Consider the following 14,103-nt stretch of genomic DNA (forward strand, 5'->3'; position numbering starts at 1 on the left):
TTATATAACCATGCTTGTTTTCAAATAAAATGGTCAGTTTTGTCATTCTCTGTTTTCTTTAGGAGAAACTATTTGAAGGTTTGGAAAACAGGGGGTACCTTGGCAGGTGAAAACAGATTTTCCTTTGAACAGAGATGGCATGTACAGATCGCTGTGGTGTGGAGATAAAGACAAGAACAGACGTTAATTCTAGAGGAGAGCTCTTTGGCTGGAGTCATGCAGCAGTGGTCTGGAGAGGCTCTGGGCTTGACTGCAACCCGGTGTTTTCAGAGTTCTGATGGTCAAGAGGAGACGCTGTCTAATCCACTCTTTTCTTGAGCACTTAACTCAGTTCCAGTATTTAGGGTACTCTGCTTGGAGGTGGTTAAGAAATCAGGGCCCGCTCTTCTCAGGACCAGTCCTACAAAGTCCTAGACAGGGGTGCCATTACAGGGATGGTTTGACTTGTATGGGGTAGGCAGAGAAACAGGGTCTGTCATTCAAGTGAACAAGAAGCTGTAACCAACAGGAGGTAGCGCCTGAGTCAACCTGTTTCACACGGAAGCGCTCTGACGACCACATGGAGCCAAGAGTGGCGGGCCTCGGAAGATGGGGCCTGGGGCTCGCGCATGGCCTGGGCAGACGTGACGCGCCTGTGGGCGTTGAGTGACAGGCGCGGAGTTGGGCGGGCCTTGGCGGAAATCAACTTCCGGGGGCAGAGGCTCTGGAAGCCGGGTGGTGAGTGCGCGGTCCCAGCGCGTGTGCCGGGGCCGCAGTCCCCGGGGTCTGGGTCGCGCCCGGGTGCGCGTGCGCGGCTGTGTGCTGGGGGTGGCTCACCTGCGCTGTGGGGGGAGCAGCGCGGCCGAGGTGGCAGTGGCGGCAGGCGGCAGCGGCGAGAGCTGGGGCGCAGGTAAACGGACGCTCGCCTTCTGGGCCTGGGTCTGGGGCCCGGGCGGCACGAGGCCGGCGGCGCGCCCTGAGGCGGCCTGGGCAAGGGCGGGGAGCGCGGCCGGGCTTCCGCCACCGGCGGGTCCGGCCCCGGCCCGGGGAGGTCTCGGCCGGGGAGTCACGGGGCGTGACCCGCCGCGGGCTGGAGCTGAGCCTCGCTCCCCAGCGGGCGGTGTCTACCCGTGCTTGCCCTCGCCGGCAAATTTCTGCCCCTGCATGTTCCAGAACCTACTGTTTTCGGAAGTCTACGCACAAGTACACGTGATTACTGTCACCAAATCTCCCTTGAACGGTGACTTTGATCCTTGCCGAGTTTTCACCCATCGCGCCTGGTTTCTGTTTTCCCTTTGACTTAAGCACAACAGGATCCGTCAGTCAGTCACATTTCCTTGTCGTTACTTTGGGCCACAGGCTGCAATAAAAGTAGCATTTCAGGGTGAAGGCAGTGGCTGGTAACTTTCCAAGTGGTTAGGCGTCCTTCATCCCCTCAGTGCGCCCCTTCTCCCACAATAAAGATGTTTCTTCCATCTGCCCTTGTTGCGTACTGCGGAGCAAAGCTTTGGACGTAAAACCTATGTTTGGCTTCACTTGAAGGAATGGGAACTCTATTAAATAAAGCAGCGCTGAGTGGGTTTTTTTTTTTTTTGGTAGGATGATGTTGCTGCTCCTACTCTCCCTTGCTTCCCTGATGAGAGTTGGGGCACAGCCTGATTTCCTGCAGGGTCAAGTTCTGACCACAGCTGTAGGTGATTCAGCGGCGACTTAGGAATGAGGACTCTTTTTCTCCTTATCTCCCCTCTGAACTGTACAGGAACTGATGCCCACCTTACTCGTTAAATATTTATCTGGGCGGTCGTTGGACGAAGGCTTTTGGACGGCATTTTGGATGTTGCATTCCTGCTGATGATTGGGGGTGGGCTGACGTTTCATCTTGTCACAGGGGGATGAGTTAACATTTCACCCTACAATTTAATTCCCAGAATATTTAGTTGGGTGGGATGACGGGGACTGGCAATAAATTCGCGTTATTCTCTGCCATCGGAGACCTGTATCCTTTATCTCATTTGCTTTCTGCTGCAGTTTCTGTTGCTTTGAGGGATTAGCACTACTGTACCTGTAAGGTTAATGGAGTTGGAGGATGCCAGAGAGTGCACCTGTATAGTGCTGGCGAGTGAGTAAGCTGTGTGGTAGAGAATTGCCCTGGTTACAAAGTTTGGTGTCCTGCAGGCTGGCTAGGAGGTTGTTCAGTGAGTTGGGAAATCTTATTAACTGGTTTCCCAGCAACAGTACACGCCAAATGGAATAAACATAAAGAAAACAAAGTGGTGAAAGTTACAATTTACCTAACTTTTATTAAATGGAAAAATGTATCTTCTTATTGGAGTGATCAGCTCAAAACTCCTGTTTTATTAGAAACTGCAGAAAGTCATCTTAGACAGCATTTTTTTTTTTTTTTTGGTGGCAATGGGGAAAAAAAGAAGATAGATGGTTACCAAGTAGCTAGTCTGAAGCTTAAAAGGACAAATAGGAACTTGCCTAGTTAGAGGCATTTTATCTTGTATTCCTAGCTATAGATATACGATTGTAAAGTATATAGGATGGTTATGAATAAAGAAAACTATGTTTATTGTCTTGTTCTTCATAGTAGAAATTGGGGTGGAAGTGCATTCGGTTGGATGAGGTCGTTTTTATCAGTAACTTGGGAAGGGCATGTTTAGGTGAGTGTTTCCAAATTTTAGCTTGTAATCACTGTGCCTCCTTTATCAATCTGTTACTTGTGACTTTTGGTCTTTCTTGAAACTCATCAAATCTTATTTTCTGTCTAAACAATGAGAACAATAAAAAGGACACACTGGAGTAATTTTTTGTATCAATGTGTTTCTTCTTACTAATGATAAATCAGTTTTTTGATTTGTAATATTTCTGAGAGTTTTTTGTTTCCCCCTTTGTTTCTCCTCCACCCCAATACCCATTTAGATGGGTTGTCATTTAATTTGAAACATATTTTTCAAAGCTTCGCTGGTGGCTCAGTGGTAAAGGACCCACCTTCTAATGTAGGAGACTGGGACTTGGTCTCTGGGTGGCAAATATTCCCTGGAGAAGGAAATGGCATCCCATTTCTGTATTCTTGCCTAGAAAATTCCTTGGACAGAGGAGTCTGGTGGGCTACAGTCCATGCATTGCAAAGAGTCAGACGTGACTGAGCAATTAAACAAGAACAACAACATAGTTCTCAAAAGAGCATGTCCTCTGTTTTTTAAAATGTGGGCTTATTGAGGTATTGTTTATAGGTAAAAACAATCCCTTAGTATCTTGTTCTTTAAACGGACACATGCACAATATTCATATAACCACCACCACAATCCAGACATAGAACATTTCTATCATTCCAAAAAGTTCCCTCATGCTCCTTTGTAGTTGGTTTCCTACCCTCAGTGGTAAATCAGGCAACCACTGATCTGTTCCCTATCCGTATAGCTTTATCTTTTCTGGAGTGTTATATTAACAGACTCATACAACAAATAAAATTTTTTTTCTGGTGTCTTTCAGTTAAGGCTTTTGTGATTCATCCATTTTGGTGCATGTAGCAGTGCTTTGCCCTTTTTTGCTTTATTGCTGAGTAACTATTTCATTTCTTTACCTTGATCACTGAGGAAGGCTTTCTTATCTCTCCTTGCTATTCTTTGGAACTCTGTATTTAAATGGGTATATCTTTCCTTTTCTCCTTTGCCTTTAGCTTCTCTTCTTTTCTCACCTATTTATAAGGCCTCCTCAGACAACCATTTTGCCTTTTTTTTTTTTTGTTTTTCTTTTTTTTTTTGTTTTTCTTGATCACTGCCTCCTGTACAATGTCACGAACCTTCACCCATAGTTCTTCAGGCACTCTGTCTGTCAGATCTAATTCCTTGAATCTATTTGTCACTTCCACTGTATAATCATAAGGGATTTGATTTAGGTCATTCCTGAATGGTCTAGTGGTTTTCCCTACTTTCTTCAATTTAAGTCTGAATTTGGCAATAAGGAGTTCATGATCTGAGCTAGAGTCAGCTCCCAGTCTTGTTTTTGCTGACTGTATAGAGCTTTTCCATTTTTGGCTGCAAAGAAAATAATTAGTCTGATTTTGGTATTGACCATCTGGTGATGTCCATGTGTAGAGTCTTCTCTTGTGGTGTTGGAAGAGGGTGTTTCTTATGACCAGTGCATTCTCTTGGCAAAACTCTGTTAGCCTTTGACCTGCTTTATTTTGTACTCCAAGGCCAAATTTGCCTGTTACTCCAGGTATCTCTTGACTTCCTACTTTTGCATTCCAGTTGAAAGGGATGATGAAAGGGATATCTCTTTTGGCTGTTTGTTCTAGAAGGTCTTATAGGTCTTCATGGAACTGTTTAACTTCAGCTTCTTCAGTATAACTAGTTGGGGCATAAACTTGGATTATTGTGATATTGAATGGTAGAATGGGAAAGACTAGAGATCTCTTCAAGAAAATTAGTGATACCAAGGGAACGTTTCATGCAAAGATGGGCACAATAAAGGACAAAAATGGTATGGACCTAACAGGAGCAGAAGATATTAAGAAGAGGTAGCAAGAATGCACAGAAAAACTATACAAAAAAGGTCTTCATGACCCAGATAACCATGATGTGTGATCACTCATCTAGACCCAGACATCCTGGGATGCGAAGTCAAGTGGGCCTTAGGAAGCATCCCTACAAACAAAGCTAGTGGAGGTGATGGAATACCAGTTGAGCTATTTCAAATCCTAAAAGATGATGCTGTGAAAGTGCTGCACTCAATATGCCAGTAAGTTTGGTCAGCAGTGGCCACAGGACTGGCAAAGGTCAGTTTTCATTCCAGTCCCAAAGAAAGGCAGTGCCAAAGAATGCTCAAACTACTGCGCAATTGCAATCATCTCACACGCTAGTAAAGTAATGCTCAAAATTCTCCAAGCCAGGCTTCAACATTACGTGAACTGTGAACTTCCAGATGTTCAAGCTGGATTTAGAAAAGGCAGAGGACCAGAGATCTAATTGCCAACATCTGTTGGATCATCAAAAAAGCAAGAGAGTTCCAGAGAAACATCTACTTCTGCTTTATTGATTATACCAAAGCCTTTGACTGTGTACATCACAACAAACTGTGGAAAATTTTTCAGGAGATGGGAATATCGGATCACCTGACCTGCCTTCTGAGAAATTGGTATGCAGGTCAAGAAGCAACAGTTAGAACCAGACATTGAACACATTGAACAATGGACTGGTTCCAAATCAGGAAAGGAGTATGTCAAGGCTGTATATTCTCACCCTGCTTATTTAGCTTCTATGCAGAGTACATATGAGAAATGCAGGGCTGGATGAAGCACAAGCTGGAATCAAGACTGCTGGCAAAAATATCAATAACCTCAGATACGCAGATGATACCCCTGTTTTGGCAGAAAGTGAAGGAGAACTGAAGAGTCTTTTGAAGAAAGTGAAAGAGGAGAATGAAAAAGCTGGTTTAAAACTCAACATTTAGAAAACGAAGTTCATGGCATCCAGTCCCATCACTTCATGGCAGATAGATGCAGAAACAATGGAAACAGTGACAGACTTTATTTTTCTGGGCTTCAAAATCACTGCAGATGGTGACTGCAGCCATGGAATTAAAGGACGCTTCTTGGAAGAAAAGTTATGACCTAGACAACGTATTAAAAAAGAGACATTACTTTGCTGACAAAGGTCTGTCTAGTCAAAGCTATGGGCTTTCCAGTAGTCATGTATGGATATGAGAATTGGACTGTAGAGAAAGCTGAACACAGAAGAATTGATGCTTTTGAACTGTGGTATTGGAGAAGCCGCTTGAGAGTCCCTTGGACTGCAAGGAGATCCAACCAGTCAATCCTAAAGGAAATCAGTCCTGGATGTTCATTGGAAGGACTGATGTTGAAGCTGAAACTCTAATACTTTGGTTATCTGATGTGAAGAACTGACTCATTTGAAAAAAACCCTGATGCTGGGAAAGATTGAGGGCAGGAGGAGAAGGAGACGACATAGGATGAGATGGATGGTTGTCCATAGTCACCAACTATGGACATGAGCTTGAGCAAACTCTGGGAGTTGGTGATGGACAGGGAAGCCTGGCATGATGCAATCCTTGGGATTGCAAAGTGTTGGACACGACTGAGTGACTCAACTGACTGCCTGTTTCATTTTATGTCTACATCACAGTCTATTTTTTCACCAGTTGATGGATATTTAGGCTGTTTCCAGTGTATATCATTTAGGAGTGAAGCCGCTATAAACGTTCATGTACATTTCTTTGTATATTCTTCTGTGGGTCTTTGTGTATATATATGCTTTCACATCTTTTGGTTAAATTTCTAGGAGTATGATTCTCTGATCCCGTGGCAAATGTTCACTTTAAAACAAATTACCAAAGATAAGAAATTGCCAGCATTGTTTGATGCTTCCATTTTCTCCACGTGCTGGTCAGCATTTTTCATTTTACTTTTAATTTCAGCTATTCTAATAGATGTTTAGTGCTATCTCAATGATATTTTAGTTTGAATTTTCCTATCAGCTAACATGTTGAGCTTCCCTGGTGGCTCAGATGGTAAAGAATCTGCCTACAATGTGGGAGACCTGGGTTCGATCCCTGAGTTGGGAACATCCCCTGGAGGAGGGCATGATAACTCACTTCAGTATGCTTGCCTGGAGAATCCCCATGGACAGAGGAGACTGGCAGGCTGCAGTCCATGGGGTTGCAAAGAGTTGGACACGACTGAGAACTAAGCCCAGCAATATGTTGAGCATCTTTTCATGTGCTTGTTTGCTGTCATTTGCTATCTTGTGTGTTTTCTTTTGTGAAGTATCTGTTAAAAATCTCTGGTCTGTTTTCTGAGTTGTAAAAAGTCTGGATACAATTCCTTTATCACATATATGTTGACAGATATTTTCTTTCAGTCTGTGGTTTGTCTTTTTATTTTCTTGATTGTGTCTTTCAAAGAGTTGAAGTTGTACATTGTGAAGAAGTCCACATTATCATTTTTTTTTCTTTTGTGATTTGTTCTTTTGTGTCCTATCTAGAAAATTTTGACTAACGCAGAGATACAGTTTTTTTTTTTTCCCCTGTGTTTTCTGTTAGAACTTTTATAGTTTTAGATTTTACCTTTAGGTCTGTGATCTGTTTTGATCAGCCTTTTATTCATTTCTGTATGTAGTACAAGATATGTGTCAAAGTTCTTTCTCTCTCTCTCTTCTTTTTTTGTATGTGGACACCTAATTTGTCCAGTAACACTTGTTGAAAAGACTACCCTTACTATCCTTTCTTCAGTAAAATTTCTTAGCACCTTTGTCAGAAATCAATTGACTCTATGTGTAGATATGTTCCTAGACTCTCAGTTCTGTTCTGTCATTCCATGTGTCTTTCCTTTGGCCAAAACTACACTGTCTTCATTAATGTAACTTTGTGGTTTTGTTTTGAAATTAGGAAGTCTGAGTCGTCCCATTTTTTTTTTTTTTCTTTTTAATTGTTTTGGGTATCCTAGCTCTTTCTTTCCATATATGTTTGTAGAATCACCCTATTTCTATAAAAAAGCATCCTGGAATTTTGATTCTGGACACACTGAAGTTATAATTTTGCTTGAAAAAAATTGACATCTGAATGGTTTCTAATCTGTTAATAAAGCCTTGATTTTTCTCATTAATATTTTAAGCTTTTAGCATAAAACTTTAACACATATTTAAAAAAAATGTGTCTAACTGTTTCATGTTATTTGGTGCTGTTGTAAATGGTATTCTTTTTAAAAATTTCAATTTACAATTATTTATATAAATAAATTGATACTTTATTTTGACCCTGAATTCTCAACCTTGTTAATAAATTCACTCACACTAGTAGGTTTTATAGACTCTTCGGAATTTTCTGTGTAAACAATCTTGTCTGTCAGTAGAGACCATTTTAGTTAGTTCATATTTTCCTATTTGCCTTTTATTTTATTTATTTCATTTTTTCATTATGCTGGCTAGGACCTTCATGATGAGGCTAAACAGGACAAGTAAGAGCTGACATCCTTGCCTTAATTCTCGTCTTAGTGGGGAAAGTATGTTATCTTTTACCACAAAGTAGTTAGCTATTGGTTTTTTGTAAATACAATTCTCATCAAATTGAGGAAATTTTCTTTAACTTCTAGTGAAAATTTTTTAAAAATCATAAGTGAATTTTGTATTTTTTTGATTGTGGAAATTGTAGTTGATTAGAATGGAAAACTGAGAAATAAGCCTGTAAAGAAAAGAATTAATCCATTTCTATTAGTATGACATAATTCTTGCTGTGTTTTGCTGGCATTTTTTTTTTTTTGTTGTTTGTTTGTTTTTATTTTGAAAACATTTAAAAAACAAAGTTGTAAATATTGTCATATTTTCTCCTTTTCACTAAACATTACACTCATTGTTTACTACATCATGAATTTCTTGAAAATTTGACTTGTATGTTCTTGATTTGTCATTTGGATGATTGTTTTCCCAATTAGAATTAATATTAAGTCTATGTGCATAATTCTGATAAAATTCTTTTAGTTGATTTTTTAAAAAGTGATTATTACTCAAAACGCATAAACTTTTTTCAAATTCTTAATATACACTGCCCCCTTGTTTAATTTTATATTCCCAGAATTTATCTGCCTGGATCTTTATTTGCAATAAATTTTGGAGTGAAAGGTGGCAGTTAATATTGTTGAGTTTTTTGAGCATTGTTTCAAGATAGATTCCTAGGATTTCAGAAACTCAGTTTATTAGATTTATCTAGTTTATATCATTTATTTTATAGGTTTAGCATGTGCAATAAGTAAATGACTTTTCCTTCCACATTATTATTTTGCTGCCAGTGATCTAGATAAAATTCCTGATGCATTTTGTGTAATGTAAACGCTCAAGTTCTTTTGATAAGGATTGTAGAAATCTTGTGTTCGATATCATGCAGAAATCCTTTATGTATGTTGTTTTATTGAATTCCAACCAGAACCTTTTGTTGTAGGTAAGTAGTATTTTCCCCATTTAATAGGTGAGGAAACTGAGTTTCAGACAGGTGAACAATGTTATTCAAGGTTGTATCAACAGTGAGTGGTAGAGTTGGATTGATCACAAGTCTATTTTGTATACTGTTTTTATTTGTAGACTCCAATACCAATATGGAGTTCATGTGAGCATTTTGTCTATATTCTGTTTGTTCTGGATTGGTCTTATTTTAATTTGTAGAATAAGCTCATTAAGCAGTTTAATAAATCAACATGAGACAGTTTCAGTTAATTCTAAAATGTCCAAATAGAAATTTATATTATATTTATTTCCTTTTATATTGTCTAATTTTAAATTATTTTAGACATTTCTTGCCCTGTATCCTCTTCCCTTCCCTGTCAAGTCTCCAATAAGGAGTAGAAAGACTGTTGTTAGCTATATGCTGTAGTTTTACTTAAAGAATTAGAGATAACATTTATTGTCACTAGTAGAGAATATAATAATTTTAAAATTTTGAAAGGAGAAGATTATTTTTAAGTCACAGGTTTATTAGATGAAGATCAGAAGTAATGTTAGCTACTTTAAAATGCAGCATGTTATAATTCTAGTAAACCTTTTATCCTTAGAAGTGTATGAACATTTTGGCATTTACATAATGCTGTTGAACACATATATTCATATAGACTAATTATATTAATGAAGAAACCACTGTTTTGTAAAGTGTGAAATCACTTTTTCCATGAAGTGGTATTTAGGGAAGACTGTCTTTCTTCCCCCTTTGCCAGCCTTGCTAACATAGACCATGTGCACCTCCTACCAAAAGCAGGCATAGATAGTGAAGAAGCCAGCCAAATTGCCTTTAATGTTGTGTCCAATTTTGTGATAGAGGAGGGTCTACATGATCATTTCAAGATGTTTTACTTTTGTATTATAAGAATTCAAAACTTCTGCAATTGTAGAAAGACAGGCTATGTTATGCAAGATTCATTAATATGTGTGTGCTTCTCTGATAGACTTAGAGGTTTACATGAATATTACTAAAAAACTACATGTTGGATGAATGAAAATCAGATTTTTGTTTGACTTACAAACTCTTAAGAAATGGATGCTCCAAACTGTGGATTGTTATAGTATATCATTCTGCATATTGATTATAAAGTATTCAGTTATACTTCATGTGCTACTGGTGTGCAATATTGTACTTGTGTCTTTGAATCTAGGGCATCTTGTAGTCAGTACGTAGTTGGATCATGCTTTTTCTTCATTCTGCAAGTTTCTGCCTTTTGATCAGGTTGTTTAACACATGTGTATTTAAGATAATTGCTGATAAGATAGGGATTATACTTGCCATTTTACTGTCAAGTTGGTACATACGTAATTGCAGTTTCGAATCATGAATTTTAAATCATTATAACTAGGCTTAGGTACATCTTTTTAAATCAAAATAGGAGCCATTACAACCAACACATTTTTGCCAATGAGAAATAGATTTGTTTATCCCTGTAGCATAAAAATCTGTGCTTTGGCATTTGATGAACTCTTGGAAAGAATTTTCTGCCTCCTGCTGGTTGTGGAAGCATTTTCCCTGCAAAAAGTTGTCCAGATGTTTGAAGAAGTGGTAGTTGGTTAATGAGAGGTCAGGTGAATATGGTAGATGAGGCAAAATTCTGTAGCCCAATTCATTCAACTCGTGAAGCGTTGGTTGTGCGTGTGTGGTCAGGTGTTGTCATGGATAAGAATTGGGCCCTCTTTGTTGACCAGTGCGTGCTGCAGACATTGCAGTTTTTGGTGCATCTCAATGATTTGCTGAGCATACTTTTCAAACGTAATGGTTTCTCTGGGATTCAAAAAGCTATAGTTGTTCAGACTGGCAGCAGATCACCAAATAGTGACTGTGACCTTTTTTTTGGTGCAAGTTTGGCTTTGGGAAGTGTTTTGGAGTTTCTTCTCAGTGTAGCCACTGAGCTGGTTGGTGCTGGTTGTCGTATAAAATCCACTTTTCTTTGCATGCCACCGTCCAATCAAGGAATGGTTCATTGTTGTGTAGAATAAGAGAAGATGACTCTTCAGAAGGATGATTTTTTTGATTTGCCGTCAGTTCACAAGGCACCTGTTTACCGAGTTGTTTTACCTTTCCAATTTGCTTCAAATGCCAAAGGACTCAACTCAGTGGCTGATGTGTTCCTGGGCAACTTCTCCTGTAGTTGTAAGAGAATCAGCTTTGATGATGTCTCTCAATTGGTTGTTGTCAACTTCCAGTGGCTGGCCACTACACTCTTCATCTTCAAGGCTCTCATCTCCTTTGCACAACTTCTCGAACCAACACTGCACCGTATGTTTGTTAGAAGTTCCTGGGCCAAATACATTGTTGATACTGTGAGTTGTCTCTGCTATTTTACCTCCCATTTTGAACTCAGATAAGAAAATTGCTTGAATTTACTTTTTGTCTAACATCAGTTCCCTAGTCTAAAGTAAATATAAAATAAACAGCAAGTAATAAGTCAGTAGAAAAAAAAAATAAAGAAGTGCACATTAAAATGATGTTTAATATAACCACATTTCTTTAAGGATGTATTCCAATATCAAATGGCAAATTTCTACAAGCAAAAACTGCAATTACATTTGCACCAACCTAGGATTTGTTTTCTGTATATTTTTAAGTGTTTTTGTTGTTGCTGTTCCTTAATCCCATTACTGCTTTGTGTTGTATTAAATAGATATTTTCTAGTGTGCCATTTGAATTCTTTTATTGCTTCTCTCACTGTGTTTAAGTTACTTTTTTAGTGATTGCCCTGGGGATTACGACTAATGACTTTATAACAGTCTGTTTGGTGTCCATTTTGAATTAGCACCAACTTAATCTCAAATTTTTAAAAAGTTTGCTCCTATGTAGTTCCATTTCTTCTCCTTTGTTGTGCAACTATTGCATAAATTACATCTTTCTACGTTGATGCCCATCAACACAGATTTGCAGTCTTTCTGTATGCAGTTGTCTTATAAATTGTATAGGTGAAAAAAGAAAATTACAAATATACCTTTTGCGAAAGTTGCTCAGCTGTCTCTGACTCTTTGACCCCATGGACTGTATGTAGCCTGCCAGGCTCCTCTGCCCTTGGAATTCTCCAGGCCAGAGTACTGGAGTAGGTAGCCATTCTCTTCTCCAGGGGATCTTCCCAACCCAGGGATCAAACCCAGGTCTTCCACATTGCAGGCAGATTCTTTACTGTCTGAGCCACCAGGGAAGCCCAAAATATACCTTTATATTTATATAGGTGAATATAAAAGACAATTTTTATATTTACCTGTGTCTTTTATATTTGCCTGTGTAGTTATCTTTACCGGTAGTCTTTATTTCTTTGTGAGGATTCAATCGCTTTGTATGGTTCTTTCATTTCAGCCTGATTACTCCTTTTAGACTTCCTCATAGATAAGACCTCCTGGTGATAAATTCTCTTTGTTTTTGCTTCGAGTAAGTTAATTTCTCCTTCATTTTTTTTCTTTCTTTCTTTCTTTTTTTTTTTAATATTAGTTTTGCTGGATGTAGAATTCTTGGTTGAAAGTCTCTCTTTCAGCACTTTGGGCCATCCCATTGCCTTCTGGCCTCCATGGTTGTTTATGAAAAGTCAGGTTAAAAATCTTATCACTGATTGCTTGTACATGATGAGTTGCTTCCATTTTGCTGATTACAAGATTCTCTTTTTGTTTTTGGCATTTGAAAGTTTGATTATGACACCTTAAAGTGTGGGTCTCTTTAATTTTATCCTACTTGCAATTTGTTGAACTTCTTGGATATGTAGATTAATGTTTTTCATCAAATTTGTGAAATTTTCTAGCATTATTTCCTTAAGTAGTCTTTCTGCCCCTTTCTTTCTCTCCTTGTTTTCTGGAACTCGTATGCTTATGCATACGTTAGTATTTTTGGTGGTTATCCACAGGTCTTTGATACTTTGTTAAGTTTTCTTTATCCTTTTTCCTTTTGCTCTTTGCTCAGTCTGGTTAATCTCAATTGACCTATCTTCACATTCACCAATTCTTTCTTCTATCAGTTCATAATTTGCTGTTGAGGTCTTTAAGTGGATTTTTTAAAATTTCAGTCAGTGTACTTTCAACTCTAGATTTTTTTTTTAAATTTATTTTTTTATTAAAGGATACTTGCTTTACAGAATTTTGTTGTTTTCTGTCAACCTCAACATGAATCAGTCATAGGTATACATATATCCCCTCCCTTTTGAACCTCCCTCCCATCCCCCTCCCCACCCCACCCCTCTAGGTTGATACAGGGCCCCTGTTTGAGTTTCCTGAGCCAGACAGCAAATTCCCATTGGCTATCTATTTTACATATGGTAATATAAGTTTCCATGTTACTGTTTCCATACATCTCACCCTCTCCTCCCCTCTCCCCGTGTCCATAAGTCTATTCTCTATGTCTGTCTCTCCACTGCTGACCTGTACATAAACTCCGGATTTTATATGTTTTATTTTTATAACTCCTGTCTTTTCATTAATATTCTTTATTTTGTAAAACATTGTTATTATTTTTCCTTTATTTAGGCACAGTTTCCTTTAGTGATTTGAGACATTATATTTGAACATATTAGAGTTGTGAATTTTAATATTTTTGTCTAATAAGTTTAATGTCTGAGTTTCCTCACAAGTAAATTTCTGTTGACTGCATTTTTTTTCCTCTGTGTAGGGGCTCTATGTTCTTGTTTCTTGGCATGTATGATAATTTTTGTTGAAAACTAGACATTTATAAATATGTGTCTTTTGTGTATATATATTTTAAAATACATTATATATATGTAGTGTGGCAACTCCAGATATCAGATTTTTTTCTCTCCTCTCCAGGTTTTTAATATTTTTATTGTTACTATTTTTCTTGCTGTTTTTCTGTTTTGGTGAACTCTTTATGTAAACTCTGTGTTCTTTGTCTTGTGTGGACACTTGGAATTATTTCATTCTGTCTTATATAATTGGGTCAATTTAAATAGAGGAAATATTTTGTTAGGGCTTGTGAATTATGCTTAAAAAATTAATATAATTATCAAAATGATTACAAAAAGTAAGAAAACATTTTTTGAATGCTTACAGTATGCTATGCCTGAACATAGTGCTTGGTTAATGGGATTTTCTAGTAAAGAAAGATAAGTAGAAGCTCAGGTTTTGTTTTTTTTTTCAATTTGGT

The 14,103-nt window shown here is 38.2% G+C and overlaps 1 protein-coding gene across 1 annotated transcript in view; it reads left to right on the top strand.

The window, feature by feature from the left end:
• Positions 1-754: 754 nt before the first annotated feature.
• Positions 755-14,103, top strand: part of CCDC91 (coiled-coil domain containing 91) — a 374,289-nt gene continuing 360,940 nt past the window's right edge. Inside the window, exon 1 of the mRNA XM_061125198.1 lies at positions 755-889. The gene's annotated coding sequence lies outside the window, so the exon portion shown is untranslated. The remainder of the gene's footprint in view (positions 890-14,103) is intronic.

The sequence above is a fragment of the Dama dama genome, chromosome 22 (genome assembly GCF_033118175.1).
Source record: "Dama dama isolate Ldn47 chromosome 22, ASM3311817v1, whole genome shotgun sequence".
NCBI lineage: Eukaryota > Metazoa > Chordata > Mammalia > Artiodactyla > Cervidae > Dama > Dama dama.